Consider the following 16,431-nt stretch of genomic DNA (forward strand, 5'->3'; position numbering starts at 1 on the left):
CCGATCTGTGCTTAACTGAATAGTGAGGGGTAACTTGTGCAGACATCTAGAGTTCTCTCTCTCTCTCTGTCTCTCTCTCTCTCTCACTTCAAGCAGGGGAAATGCCAGATACTTATAAATCATAAGATCCTGTCGGCCTCCTGAGTCGCTGGGACTACAGGCATGCACCACCACACTCGGCTAATTTTTTTTTTTTTTTTCCTGAGATGGAGTTCTGTCATCCAGACTGTAGTGCAGTGGTGCATCCTGGGCTCAGTGCAACCTCCGCTTCCCAGGTTCAAGCAATTCTCCTGCCTCAGTCTTCTGAGTAGCTGGGATTACAGGTGACCACTAGCATGCCCAGATAATTTTTGTAATTTTTTTTCTTTTTAGTAGAGATGGGGTTTTGCCACGTTGGCCAGGCTGGTCTTGAACTTCTGATCTCAGGTGATACACCCACCTCAGCCTCCCAAACTGCTTGGATTACAGGCATGAGCCACTGCACCCAGCCTAATTTGTGTATTTTTAGTAGAGACGGGGTTTCACCACATTGGCCAGGCTGGTCTCGAACTCCTGACTTCATGATCTGCCCGTCTCGGCCTCGCAAAGTATTGGGATAACAGGCATGAGCCACTGCACCTAGCCTTTATTTATTTTTTTTAACTTTGTGCCACAAAGCTGAGTGATTGGCACAGTAGGAAACAGAGTGTATCCAGAAAGCTTTATTATTTTGACACAACTACCTATAACTTACGTTTAAAAGAGGTGATTTCAAACTACACACATATATTCCATTCTTTCAGATATGTATTGCTGCATTAAAACTTACCCCCAACTTTTATTACTTATAAAAACAATCATTTAATTTGTGTACAATTTTGTCAGTCATCATTTTTTTTACTGTGCTTATCTGAAAACTTTTTTTTTCCTCTGGCTGTCATCAGTTTCAAGTAAATGTTATTAAATCAACTCAAAATGAAGAAAAAATGGCCTGTAGGCCTAAAATAGCATTTTAAAAAGTTCCAGTCTTTGCCAGCATTTCCTTTTCTCTATTAAACACTCTTTTAGCCCTCCAACTTTATATTCAATGATAGCTATTATGGATTTCAATTATGGGAGGTTCTTGCACATAAATAATCATTTATTTTTCAGTTACTTTTGTTGTATAAAAAACCACCCCAAGTTTATTAACTTGTGAAACCAACATTTCGTTTTCCCATTTTGTTTTTCTGTGCTTCAGAAATTTGAGCTAAGATGACTAATTCTAATGGTCTTGTATGAATTACTCATGTTATTGCGATCATCTGGTCAGTCTGTTGAGGTAGGGATGTCCATAACTCCTTAATTCGCATATTTAGTGTTCAGGACTGCTTTTTAAACATGTCATGTATCTTCAATATGCTAACCTGGCCTTCTTCAAATGGCAGAAGAGTTAAAGCAGCAAAAGAAAGGCAAGCTCCATTGTTCAAGAACATACTTTGTAAGCCTTTGCTTGTGACATTTTGCTAATATTTCATTGTCCAAAGCAACTCACATGCCAACACCAGGGTCAATATGGGGAGTGCTATGCAGATGTGATGACAGGGAGGACTGATGTTCCTGGGACCATCTGCAGCAATCTGCCTACACAGCCACATCACTTATTTATGTCCAGACTTCCACCAGCACTGAAGATCCTCTCTTAATATGTTTAAACATTTCAGAAAATACAACAGAGCCATTTATTTTTCTTGGAGATGCCTCTCTTGATGGCCACCACTGTCTGATGCTAATGTTTATGTGCTAAACGCCTACTTCATAGTCATCTTCCAGGGACTGTCATTCATCTCACATCTGCGTATTCCTGTTGCTTCCTTCCTTTGTTATAGCACCTATTTTGCATAGTAGACAACTGTTATACTGTTAAAACCAATTTTATTTTTAACTTAGGGCTCCCCAACAAAGTTTAAGTAAATTTTTCTTCACTTTTAATTTTCCACATTGTGATTACTTCCTTTCCAATGGATCATGAAAAAAATCTACATTTTCCAAACTCTACTAGGGTATAGGCATATATGACTTAGATTCATCCAATAAGTTGCACCCACTGCTGATTTGGCAGTTAGTGCATGGGAGCTATGTGGTATGGCAGCTGCATGTGGAAATACTGAATTCTGGAGTTCATGGGACCTCTGATTTTCAGTCCGGAGCATGAAAGTGCAACACTGTAAACAGGAAGAGCAGTGATATTTTCATTAGAAAGTTCTCAGAAGTGGTTAGAATCTGTCCCTCTCTCTGTTGCTCCTAGCCTTGTATCATACAAGTCAACAAACAATCTAGCCATCCCAAAGTATTTGAATAAACAATGTATTTTAATGAACACCTTTCTCATTCAAACAGTTCAAGTGAATTTTTCTCATTTGCAACCAAGAGCCATAATGGATACAACATGTTATCCTCTTTCTTGGTTTCCACTTCGTTTTGGTAATATTCATCTTCTAAGCATCTTCATGTCTTTAAGTCCGTGAGAGGCTTATTTGTAATATGCTCCTGTCTTAGACAGTTTGTGCTGTTGTAACAAGATACCACAGACCGGGTCATTTATAAACAATAAAAATTTATTTCTCCCTATTCTGGAGGCTGAGAAGTCCAAAATCAAGGTGCTGGTTGGTGAGGGCCCAGTCTCTCTTCTTCCAAGATGGTACCTTGTTCCTGCATCATACGAGGGGGAGGAAATCTGTGTCCTCACATAGCAGAAGGGCAAAAGTGCCTAAACCAGTTCCCTCCAGCCCTTTAACAAGGTACTCATCTGTTCATGAGTATGGTGTTTGACATGGTTTGGCTCGGTGTCCTCATCCAAATCTCATCTTGAATTGTAATGTGCCTGTGTCAAGGGAGAAACCTGATTGGAGGTGATTGGATTATGGGGGTGGTTTCCCCCATGCTGCGCTCGTGATAGTCAGTAAGTTCTCATGAGATTGGATGGTTTTATAACTGTCTGGTATTTCCCCTTCTTGAACTCACTCCCTCCTGCCACCTTGTGAAGTAGGTGCCTGCTTCGCCTTCCACCATGATTATGAGTTTCCTGGGGCCTCCCCAGAACTGTGAATCTATTAAACCTCTTTCCTTTAAAAATTACCAAGTCTTGGGTACTTCTTTATAGCAGTGTGGAAACAGACTAATACAGAGCCCTTATAACTTAGTCACTTCCCAAAAGGCTCTGCTTCCTAACATCACCGCAACAGGGATTAGACTAAAATGAGAATTTTAGAGGGGACACATTTAAACTATACCATCATAATTACTTGAAAATAAATTTAAATGAACCTTTACAATTGATTATAAACTTCTCTGCGTGAAAAATAGAGGTTGGACATCCATTCTTATTAGCATTTTAAAAGTTTTCTTTGTCCATTTTTAAGTGGAGCCCAGTTTGATTCCTTCATTCTTTTTATGTGGTTTGACTTTTCATTCTCTGTGAAAGCTTTTAGAGATCGTGACATTGTTATTTTTTATGTTTCACCAAAAATGTGCTATTATTCCATTTTATTCCTTATGCTTAGCATTCAGTTTTTATTTTCTATTTAGAAACCTTATATTTTATAACTATGAAAAATGTTCTTATTTCTTTGATATTCTCCTGCCATTCTTTGTTTTCTTTGTTCTGGAACAACTTTTATTCAGCTATCTCCTGAAAAGAATCTTTAATTTACTTATTTTTTTCTTCCAATTCTCTATATTGTTCTACTTTTGTGATTAGAAAACTCTCCATTTTACCTTCACAACTTGTAATAAATATATCATCTCTGTCTTCATTAAACATGTCTGCAACTTTTCAAAAAATCATTTATTGAATGGATGATGATCCCCAATGTTCTGGTTTTCTTCACATATTAACTTTACTTACCTCTCTGAGGATATTAAAATATTTTTGAAGTTTTTTTTTTGTCTTATCATCATCTCTTTTTATAATACTGGCTTTGGTTTATTATTCTATCTGACATTTATCAGAAATGTAATCACTTGTAGATTGTTTATATTTGAGGGAACACTGAAATGATTATTGAACGGTCTATGTTCCTATTTGATGGTCTATGCCATGGTATTGAGAGGTAACAATGTGCTAGCAGCTCTCCCTTGCTCTTGGCACCTCCTCAGGCCTCAGTGTCCCCTCTGGCCACGCTTAAGGAGCCCTTCAGCCCACCGGTGCACTGTAGGAGCCCCTCTCTGGGCTGGCGGAGGCTGGAGAGGGTTCCCTCTGCTTGTGGGGAGGTGTGGAGGGAGAGGCCCCCGCGGAAACTGGGGCTGTTCACTGTGCTCACAGGCCAGCATGAGTTCCGGGTGGGCATGGGCTCGGCGGCCCTGTACTGGGAGCAGCAGGCAGGCGCTGCTGGCCCCAGGCAATGAGGAGCTTAGCACTCAGGCCAGCAGCTGCAGAGGGTGTTCTGGGTCCCCCAGCAGTGCCTGCCCACCCGCACAGTGTTGGAATTCTTGCCAGGCCTCAGCTGCCTCCCAGGACTTACAGCCTGCCATGCCCGAGCCTGAAGCCTCAAACCTTGAGACTCTCACCTCCCCTCCCTGCCCTCCCGCCCTGGTCTCCCCCGAAGCCGGAGCCTCCCCAAGGGGTGCTGCCTCCTGCTCTGCGGTGCCTAGTCCCATCCACCGCCCAAGGGCTGAGGAGTGCAGGCGCACCGCATGTGACTGGCAGGCAGCTCCCTTCATGGCCAGGGGCGGGATCCACTAGGGGAAGCCAGCTGGCCTCCTTAGTTAGCTGGGGATTTGGAGAACTTTTATGTCTAGCTGGAGGATTGTAAATGCACCAATCAGCACTCTGTATTTAGCTCATCTGGTGGGAACTTGGAGAACTTTTGTATCTAGCTAGAGGATTGTAAATGCACCAATCAGCACTCTTTGTCTAGCTCAGGGATTGTAAACGCACCGATCAGCACTCTGTCAAAACGGACCAATCAGCTCTCTGTAAAACGGACCAATCAGCTCACTGTAAGAAGGAACAATCAGCAGGAGGTGGGTGGGGTCAGATAAGGGAATAAAAGCAGGCTACCCTAGCCAGCAATGGCAACCCATTGGAGTTCCCCCTTCCACAGTGTGGAAGGCTAGTTCTTTTGCTCTGCGATAAATCTTGCTGCTGTTTACTCTCTGGGTCTGCGCCACCTTTATGAGCTGTAACGCTCACTGGGAAGGTCTGCAGCTTCACTCCTGAAGCCAGGGAGACCACAAACCCACCAAAAGGAAAAAACTCCAGACAGATCTGAACATCTGAAGGAACAAACTCCAGACACACCATCTTTAAGAACTGTAACACTCACCATGAGGGTCCGTGGTTTCATTCTTGAAGTCAGTGAGACCAAGAACCCACCAATTCCAGACACAGTATGAGGTGCCAACCTGGATGTTTCCATGGCACCATCTTAGAGACTACCTATAGCTGTTTTATGCGGGGCTACTGAATTGGATCAGAGCAAGTAATCCACTGTCCTTACTGGTGGGAGGGGTCTATAAGTTTGGCTGTTAGTGTCCTGAGAACAAAATGTGGAAGAGGAAAATCGTGACTCAAAATTGTTTCTGCAGACTTTTCTGAGCCCCCTGTTTTTCATAAGGTATATCACTACTGTCCTTTTGGGTCCCTTTTATCCTACATTTAAACTTACTTTTATTCAAAATATTGAGAAAATACATTTCTAAATTTTTCAGGGATATGTAGACCCTACCTATAATTGAAGTTCAACCCTCATAAACAAAGTGTAAATCACCCATTCATCTTACAGTTTCCAAAATGTTCTTGTCTGTCTTCACTGCTTATATCATTCCCTTTATTTATTTTGTTTTGAGGTTACGTCTTTTTTTATTATTTCACTGTCAGGTTCATGTAGATTTTGAAGACAATAAACCAAATATGTCTATGTATCCATCATTTTAACTGAATTGGGTATGATAGTGAAATTTTTGAAGAAAATTACAATGTTCAATTATTTTTGAAAAGCTTATGGTAATTCTGCTTATTGGAACAACATGCTATAATTAAAATATTTTTTATAAAGATTACCTACTTTATGGAAATTGGCTATGGTGAGGATTAGACTAATAACCAATTTTACATCCATTGTGATTGCAATAATTTTTAAATGTTCATTAATAGGAAGCAATAAGTATTAAATGGTATACCTCAAGATATCAATGTATAGGAGTGATTAAATGACAGATTGCTTGTAATCTTTTTTCATTATTTCTGTATTCTCTGTTTACTTCAATGGGTAGGTGACATTTTTTAAAAATGAAAAAGAAATCAGACAAGAGAATACATGTGTAAAAAATTGTATATTTACATAAAATCATCATTTCTATGTCTTATGTAAAAATTAACACTGTCCTCTTCATGCATAGCTGGCCAATTGTTTCTACCAGCTGGACATATTGGCAATTTACCAAGAGAATGGTGCTCACACCTAATTTCCGTAATTATGGAAATTATTTAGCCCCTGGTGTTTCTTTTCTATTTAACCTTTTTGTAGAAATATGTATTTTGTAAAAGGATTGTAGAAGGATGATTAGCCTATCTGTGTACCATTAGTATAGACAAAATGGAGAGATAGAACAACCCATCATTAACCAGCTATGTGACTCTAGGAAAAAAATATATATGTCTTTTCTCAGTATAAATTTTTTTAATCTATTGAATGAAAGTTTGACTCCTACATAGTTCTGATCAGCAATGTTATACCCACTTCGCTTATAACTGAGAAACCTATTTGAAATGATTTACCCTAGATATTTTCAAGTTGTCTCATTTCACTGTGCTCCTTGCATCACAGTAATTTTTTCATGGCATGCTTTAGGCCAACAGAAGTACCAAACAATTTCAATATATGTATTAAAAAGTTTCCAACAACTTAAATACGTATATCCTAAATTGGAATAATCAAAATACGTATGTTATATATGTTAAATGATTTTTAAAAATCCTTTCCTTCTTAATTACAATTACTTACTAGTAAAAGTGATTTTTGGGTACTGTACTGCCTCTAAAACCTGGAACCAGATTGGACACCACCACCCTCATTTTCTGTTCCACAGTGATTTTCTTGCTTTATACTGGTGTTTGCTTCTAATTCCAACATCCACTAAAATCCCAGCTTCGCACAAATATCACATTCATGAAAGGAGTGCAATGGGATCTAATGTGCAAACTGTGAAATATCTCAAGCTGCTAGTTCACATAGCTTTCAAAATACACTCAATATCTCTTCTCTTGTTTCAAAAAATTTAAACTGTCTCAGAGTTATCTCTACGGTACTGCAGGATGCTTCAACACATAGTTTTGGAATCGTGGACTTACATAATATATCTAGACATGTTTAAATGTAAAGACATTAGACTATTCTTTCACAGAAATGTTTATAAATACCAGAGCTAGAAGAATCTCTAAATTGTACTTAATTCACGTAACTTGTTTTACAGATGAAGCCATCAAAACCAGTAAATCACATGGCTTGCCAAAGGACACAGAGATAATTCATAGACTATCACTGTTATATCACTTTTGATGTTTTATTACAATGTCCTGTTGACTTATCAATCTTGGTCACTGAATAACAGAAATCATGTCTTTGGTCTTTCATTTCCATAGTCTTGGTACAAAGGACATTGTATATGCTCAATAAATGTCTCTTTAACCTATAAAAAAGTTGAGATAAACATATGAAATCAGATCTTATACATCTTTTATATCGCAATATCTTTGATAAATGAATTTCTTCAGTCATTTATCGTAAAAATCCAAATTTGTGTGCTTGGGAGAAAAATCAATATTCTTGTTGCCTCCAGATTCTAAATAGTTAAAAAGTATTTATATTCCATTAGTATATCTTTCAGAGTATCAGCCTCATTATATATCTTAGTCTCACCAATTTTTGTCTTATTTAGCAACCTAAAAATTTGATTATTTCAAATATACTAAACTATTTTGGCTCTCGGATATTGAAAAAAAAGTCTAATGAAGATGAAAGATGTAGTTAGAAAAATAATTCTCAAACTAATATAAAATTATATATATATTATTTTATTGATATGCTTCTTTCTTCAGTCTACCAATTTAATTTAAAAATTCTTAATTGTCATTTGCTTTTGTAACTCCTGGGAGTTAAAAAAACAGGACAAAATGCTACTGTGGGTAATTCGAAATCTGGTAAAATACACAAAAACATAAACAACTAGCTCTAATAAAATGTGATGAATGCTGTGTCAGAACAATCATGACACTAAACATCAAGAATAGTTTAATGTCTTCATGTAGTTCAGAGACTTCTGAGAGTACAGTTGAAGCAAGGGAGAAACTGATCAGGATGAAGAAAAAGTATGAGCATAAATGAAGGATCCATACATGTTTAAGAAGTTTCTGGGAGAAAATACATAGCAAGGTGTTTTGAAGTTTGAAAATGAGAAGAACTACAGGAAGAATATTACTCTGGAAAAAATAATCGAAGGAATTGAGTCTCAGAGGGTTTGCGTAACTCATATTGCCTGGGAGGTACTCTCTGTCAGAATCTCATGACACTCTTGATAAATGGTGTTTTTGCAGGGTTTTCTCTGGAGTAAATATAGAGCTATGATTCAAATTTTGGTCTTCTGGATAAGTCACAGGAGCAAGAATGATCTGTGTTTGAACTCTAATTGTTATCTAACCTTGGAATTTTTAAAAATTTTCTCACATTTAATTTTTCCATCAGAAAATGTGGATAACAGAAATCTTGAACTGTCTGTATGGAAATTAAATAGAATAAATTTTTATTGCCTCGTACAATGACTAACCCACAGAGTTGTTTTTACAGATGAAAGAAAAAAGTTAGATTATGTGTCTCATTCAAAATCCATTAAAACACAGCACTTAACATTTTCACACTAATGCTTTAATCTGCTTTTGGCATTTTCCTGAAGGAAGAATTAGCAAATTCCTGCGGCACAAGAATTAGTACTTAACGTAACTGAGAGAAGCAAGCAAAGTTTAAATAGCTATGATTATATTTTATGTATAGTAGGGACTAAAAAACTGAAGATATCATGACCAATCTAAAGAGACATCCGATGTCAGGTCCAAGTTCAAGTGAAATTATATCATGTTGAAATATGGGATAGTTATGTCAAATCTTCCAGTTTTTTTTAAGAGAATCTAGAAATACAGATTTCTTTAAAAAGCACATTTCGAATGCTTTTGTTCAGCAGTAATCCTGTCGTTGTGTACCCTCTGCATCAACAAGACTTCAAATCCATGGGTATTCTAACCAGTGCTAAAGGAGGCTTTTGTTTGTTTGTTTTAATTTCTATGCCAAACTATAGAAGGTTTTTTTGATTTCACCCGACTTTACACTGCTCTTGCTTATGTAAATGACCTGCTCTATAAATGGCCTGCCAGCCAGCTCAAATAACTTTGGGAGAATGTGCATTGCTGACATGTCTTATCCATAGGTATCCAAAGGATAAAGCGGGTGGTCGAACTAAGTTGTCTTCCTTGAGGTGTCTCTGTCATTCCACAGATAATGAAAAAAGTAGATTTCAGGGAAAATGGTCATTTTGCATACTAATTAGTCTCAGAGATAACAAATAAGATGAGATAATTTGCTCCCTTTTCAGCATTATAAACTTTCTGTGCTTTAGGCATTGGGTGACCTGATTAGGTAGGACCACAGCTATAAGACACAGTAATAGAATGAGGGAGAAAGGAAGAAAGAATTTCCAAGAGGCCGACTTCTGTAGTGAAAGCCCTCAGAGGCATGCAGGAAAACAAATTAATTTTTCATCTGGGACAATGCAGCTTCCTCCTGGGCCAGGAACTTGACTCCATTTAGGTGAGATAGTTGTTTCCCATCGTTTGGCTTCTCATGCCCATGGCTATCCTCTGACTTCTCTCATCCTTCACACTTTTCTTCCTCTCCTGTTTATTTTCACAGTACATGGAGGTCATCAGATATAATGAAAGTTTAATCCAAATGTCTCTTTAGAAAAAGGCCACTGTGAAACAGTAACAGGAATTATTAGGGGAGGTGATTATGACACCATATATTTGGACACTATACTGGTGAGCACTTAAGTTTGTGTATTTGCTCCACTGTCCCCCACGTATTGACTGAAGCCTGCTCAATGGGGATGGGGTGGGAAGAGCATCTGTTTAGCATTTAGAGACTTTGGTTGAATCAGGGTAACAAAGGGACATTAGGAAACTGTTAACTTCTCTCAAGGTTGAGCTCTTTATCTCTAAAATCTACTAACTCTGTTATCATTGTATTACTTTCAGGATTAAATTAGTTAATTTAGGTAAAATCACTAGCAGATATTATTTTAATTGATTTAATTTTTTTAAATTTTTAATTAATCTAAATGAATTTAATTTAAATTAAATCACTAGCAGATATTATTCCACAAATGCTATATTTCTATTATTGTTTTTTCCCCCTGAATATTGTTTTGACATTGTTGACTCCATCTTGCTTCTAACCTCCAAGCTGTCCTTCTTCATTTCTGGGTATAGGTTAAGCTAAATTTGGGAGGAATTTTGTTTGTAGTTTAACCTTAGAGGAAGGATGATAATAACCTTTCCCAAAACCACTCCTTCCATATTTGGGACCAAAACTGCCATTGTAATACTAATGAAAGGCCATAATGTTAGGATTATGAGAGGGGCTTGGATTCTGCTAAGATATCGGTTTAGTTACATGATAACCAGCCATTATTCTGGAAGTCATAAGATTTGTAACTTCCCCAACTACTCATAGATAAAAATAGATAAAATCACTTTTTTGGACCCTCATATTGGGCTGACTCAGCAAACAAGGACTGCTTTCCACACCCCTGTGATTTCACCCCAACCAATCAGTAGTACGCATTCCCTAGTCCCCTGCCTGCCAAATTATCCTTAAAAATTCCCCGTCTCCAAATTCTGTGGGAGACTGATTTGATTAATAAACTCCAGTTTTCCACTTATATATACTATATGTGTGTGTATATATATATAAAATATGTATACTATATGTGATATATATTATATATGTATATGATTTATAAAAGGTAAAAATAATAAACAAGCCTGGACCATGCAAAAGCTACTCAAGAGCTCATAGCCTAGATCAATAAAAAAAGGTAATCATAAATAAGTCTGCCTGAATTCACAGTTACTGACTGCAGCTGTTAAATTTTGCTCTGAGTGTTCTAAGATATGAGATGAAAAGTGAAGATATGATCACTAAAAAATTCTTTTAATATCACAGTGCAATAAATGTTCTAATTCTTCTTAAGTAGCAAAATTTAGAATTTTGCTGTAAATCTTTCTAAATAAAGTGTCCTCTATTGAGTCCTTAATACTACTTACAACGTAGGCAGGTGATGTATAACTCTATTTAAAATTAATGTCTAGTGGAATCACCTCATATCCACTATCTCTCTTTACATTGTTGACCTATCAGTGAATCTCAGGCCAAGTTTGATAGGTGGATTATTTCAGGTCCAGCTACATTAGATTATCTCCTTATCAGAATTTGGCGAAACAAACTAATGATTGTTTACCCCTCAGTTGTAATGTTATACCTGAATAACATTTGGGAGAGGGGGACAAAAATAAAACAGCAAAAATACTTCAAATATTCTTCAGTGTTTGATATGTAGTTACTTAGGCCACTTTGGACTTTGTCATTTGATATGGGAACATTCAGCTTTAGGGATAACTGTCGCTGACTTTTGGGCATAAAGGTTTTATTTTTTTAATGTGTGGTTAGAAAATGCTGTGACAACATGCACCTGATTCATAGACCTGTAATTTCACAGAATATATTATTCTGAATTTGGATTTAAATTAGTAAAGAAGAATTTCATTAAACATTTATTCAAAAAAGTTAACAATGTCAAGCAGTGGCGCAGAATATTTAAACCAAAATATAACATGATGACGGAGGCATTCATTTGTGTAGTTTATTATACCTACATCTAGCATTGTTATGTCTTCCTGAAAAGCACAGGCCTGGAACAAAACTGATGCAGACAAAAAGAAAAGAAAGGAAGTAACAATTGCAACCGTTCTGCTTTTACAGTCAGTGAAAGGGAAAAACATATACACAAAGGACTTCAATTCTTTATGCTGAGCTCCTTTTAACTAGTTATTCTCGGTGCTCTGAATGAAAAATAAAATTCATCTATAAATAAATAAATATTCAACCAGAGGAGAGCTCAGATATTCACAAGATAAATAAAGCAGCAAATCAGAGGGATGATTCTTCCTTATCAATGGGAAAAGCACCGTTCTGCCTTTTTGGGTTTTTTCTTTCAATGTCTTGTAATAAAGAAAACCCATTTCAGTGAAGTGAAATTAACAACTACTGAACACCATAGCCTTGAATTTGATTCTAAGACATTTTTAAAGCCATAATATTCTGCTTAAGATGACACTAAAACTTACTGCCTCATTTTTAAAAGGTAGTTTGCTTTTCAAGGAAAAATAATTGCCCTACGCAAAGAAACAATACCTTGGTTTCTGTAGAATAAGGCAGTTTCTCTCTGTATGAATTAATACTTATATGTTACATATTTCTTTTTGCCAAATAAACATTCGTGTTCTACAAAAGCATTTCTGCAAAGAATATAGTGAAAACGCTGTTCTATCTTTGGCTCCCAAGAGGAAAAAAAGAGGAAAGAACACAAGTTTTGTTCTCATGGTTCATTAAAATTCCATGCCTCATTCATGGATTTCCTCAGTCTTAACTCCTTCTATTGAGGCTTTTCATCATACTAGTCAAATGGAATCTTTTCCTTCTTCAAAATTCCATGTATTTTCCCTCTGATTATTTCAAATGACTTTTTCATACCACTAATCATGATTTCTATCAGCATCGCTTAACCTTGGAGAAGTAAATCTCTTAAAGGCAAAGACTAAGTCTACTCTATACCAAGATTTCCTTGTGAATGCCAGGTGCAGAGGTGACCAGTGTATTCATACTGATGCAAGAAGAACCTCCCAATAGTCTCTACCCGACCTAGGTGTGAAAAGAGTTTTTCATTCAAAATGATAGTAACAAACTATCTCTAATCCCAGTGGCACCTGTGTCTCTGTAGTGCCTGCCCTGTCATGACTAATGCCAACTATAGGAAATGCTTAATTATCTTTAAACACAGATGCTTTCATATCTCCCACATGTTTATAAATGACACACAAGCATTCATTTTCTCTGATTAACAGGGAATCTTCCTTCTCCCAATAACATCTTAAGTCAACTCTAACCTTTACTGATTACGGTAAGTCAACCATTACTCTAACTGCTTTAGATGCTGCTACTAGGTGCTATTTAGAAGACTGGTTGGTTCCACACCATTTACTATGTCCTCTGTTTCAATAATAATATTTAAGTACAAATTCCTCCTGGCAACATTGTGTTTCCTCCTGCTGGGCTTCAAGTTCATAGCTCTTTGATATACTCAGTATGTTCCTCAGCACCATTCCAAGTTGAACCTTTATTCTAATTTCATTCCAATCAGCCATTTCTCAGTAGTCCTTTCTGCTTAGCATAGGTACCAACTAAAATTTTTCTCTTACTAAGTTCTTTTTTCAGACTCTTGTTATCTTTTTCTCTCTGCAGATCAACTATATGTCATGCTGTTTACAAAGACAGCTGTTTATACAAACAGCTTTCTATAACATGGAATCTCAGGGTAGAAGGATTGGGATCTTGGTCTCTTCTCGAAGTCCTGGTGCTCCTTATGTAAACTGGTCTATTTTCACTCTACGGCATGTATACTCAAGGATCTCAAGAATGGCAGTATTGTCCAAGCCACAGAAAATCAATTACATCCTTCCACCCAAGCAACTATTTACCTATTTGTCTTATATTTGCCTACTGAAAAAGAATAAGTTCTCTAAAGGATTCCTCCCATAATCATAAAAATATACTTCCAGGTGATTGCTGTTCTCCACCTGTGCTCATAGAAGTAACAAGCATAATTATTATTTACCTTTAATCATAAAGAGTAGTATTAGAAATGTAATCCTCCTTAATGCCCAGTGTACAAAAAAAGCACAAAGATTAACAATGGGACTTACATAAAAAGTATATGTGATATAGAAGAGGCAATGCAATTTCTCCATTATTATCAAAAGAATAATTGTGCTTTTAATCTGTCTCTGGTACTCCTTGTGTGATCCACTGCAACTAGTCCTTTGGGTGCTTTAGTTTCCAGATCACTCATGTAGAGAATCCAAATATAACCTAACAGAACATGTATTTATGATACTTTGAATACATGTTTATTTTAAATTATTATTTGTCAGTGACACAAAGTTTTTTTCTTCTTAATGACACAAAATAGATTGATTGAAAAGATACTCAAATATAACACTGAATATCAAATTATAAAATGGTGATTACAACAGAATTGTAGATAAAGTAAAATGAAAACGTCACAAGTTAGGAAATGAGCATTTTGACCAAATTTTAGATCTGGTGAGCAGCGGACCTAGTATTTTGTCTTTCTGAATCCAACCCCTGATTCAGAAAATCTCCTGATTCAGAAATACTCAACTGAAAACTCTAGGTCTGTTCAGGTTTACAATCCATAACAACTGCGTGAAGATCAAATAGGATATCACTTATGACAGGAACTGGTAAAGTAAAAAGCGTTTTTAACAGTTCATCTGTAAATGTTACTAATTATAATAATTTTGATACATTTAGTGTCTCTCATAGCTCCGTTATGTACCCTGATCTTCATGTTGCTAGGAGAAAAATGTGCTGATTTTTTTCCAATGTAGAGATCAAGGCATGGCTTCGGAGTAGATTGCTAGCTATTGAAGCTCTCTGAGCTTGAGTGACCTCATCTGTAAAAACCTGTGCAGCATTCAGAGAGAAATTAAATGAAAAAGTGAATGCATCCTATTTGTACAAACGTGCCCCTCCTAGAAAGGTCAATTATTTCTCCTTAAGAGGAAATGTCCCTCTAAGTAAATTTTGCAGAATATTAGTACCAGCAAATATTTTCCTGATAATCTAATTCTTTATTTTTTTAGAAGTGAAAGATGAAGCCCACTAATTTGATGTGACTTTCCGAACATTACACACATATATTTAAGAAGAAGTTCTAGCATCTTTGAGATCCCTTTCTGTGCCTAGAGTAAGGTTGCAGTTCTTAATGACAATTCTGAACTGGCTTTTAGGGAATTCACCCAAAACCACACCTGAAAGTGAGGCAGGGTGAAAGATTTCATTAATAACAACTCCTTTCTGTATAAATGGTACTGCATATACACCTATTGTTCTAAGACACTAGTAATGATGCGGAGAAAGTTAAAAAGTAGGGCAGAACAAAAACATTTTATAAAATAAGTAATTTGTGAAAAATTATCTTAAATATGCTTCTCTTCATAAAGTTTGTGCTTCATTTCTCTATATATAAATTTGCAAATTATCTGTTTTGACAAATATCTTCATTTGCCAGAAGACCAAGTAACTCATTTCATCAATATATTGCATTATACATAAACTTTAATTAAGTCAGGCCAAATCCATACTTAAGCCTTTCTTTATGTTCAGGCTTAAGGTAGGAAGCGCTAAGAGACAGAAATAAGAACTTACCTGCAGTAGAACTCCTAGAAGAAAGTTAATTAATTTTAGTTAATAGTCAAATTGATTATTACGTTTGCATTTTATGGGTTTATGTCATTTTTAAGTGGAAATATTTAGGAAATCTTTTCTTTGTTTTGGCAAAATCTTCAAAATGACTCTTTTATTACACAAACATAAAGCAAATAGGAATGCAACTAATGTAGAAATACAGAAAGTAGATAGTCAAGCATTTTGTCTATGAAGCTTTTAATAGCTAAACAGGGGAGTGATAAAATTATTCACTGATATGCAGAACACCAGTTGTTCATAGGTTAGCTAAGTTTTGCAGACTCCAAAGTATTTTAGGAGAAAAGGGTCTAAAACTCTACTGTATTTCCCTGTGATAACATGTATCATCACTTTCATGCTTCAACCTAGCTATGTCCGAGGCTTAGTGTATACACTTGGGAAAGTTCATTTCCTTCATCTGTATCTCTGGACTTTACTATTGCATGAACTCCAACATGTAATGATGCTTTCAGTATGAAGGGCCTCTGACTCTAGTCATTTGGATTCTCATATAAGGCTTAATTCTAACTTGACAGCTTTGGCACATATTTCTGAATTTTAATATTTTGTGTTAAAAGTGTTCAGATTCATAATAAATTCTTTGCTAACCACGGGTTCTTGCTTATCCCTTTAAGCTTTTCTTCAGTCTCCTTAATAAAACCGCCATATACTACATCTTCAAGCTAGAACTTCCAACCTTTCAGTGTGACACGGACCTTGTTAAAAATGAAAACTTACCAGCAACTCAGCAGTGAGAATATAGCACCTCTATGCAGTTTTTTTCTTTTCTTTTCTTTCTTTTTTTTTTTTTTTG

The 16,431-nt window shown here is 36.4% G+C and overlaps 1 long non-coding RNA gene across 1 annotated transcript in view; it reads left to right on the forward strand.

Moving 5' to 3' along the window:
• Positions 1-16,431, forward strand: part of LOC139357772 (uncharacterized) — a 179,256-nt gene that overhangs the window by 13,349 nt on the left and 149,476 nt on the right. The window lies entirely within an intron of this gene.

Source organism: Macaca nemestrina, chromosome 13, assembly GCF_043159975.1.
Source record: "Macaca nemestrina isolate mMacNem1 chromosome 13, mMacNem.hap1, whole genome shotgun sequence".
In the NCBI taxonomy this organism is placed as follows: domain Eukaryota; kingdom Metazoa; phylum Chordata; class Mammalia; order Primates; family Cercopithecidae; genus Macaca; species Macaca nemestrina.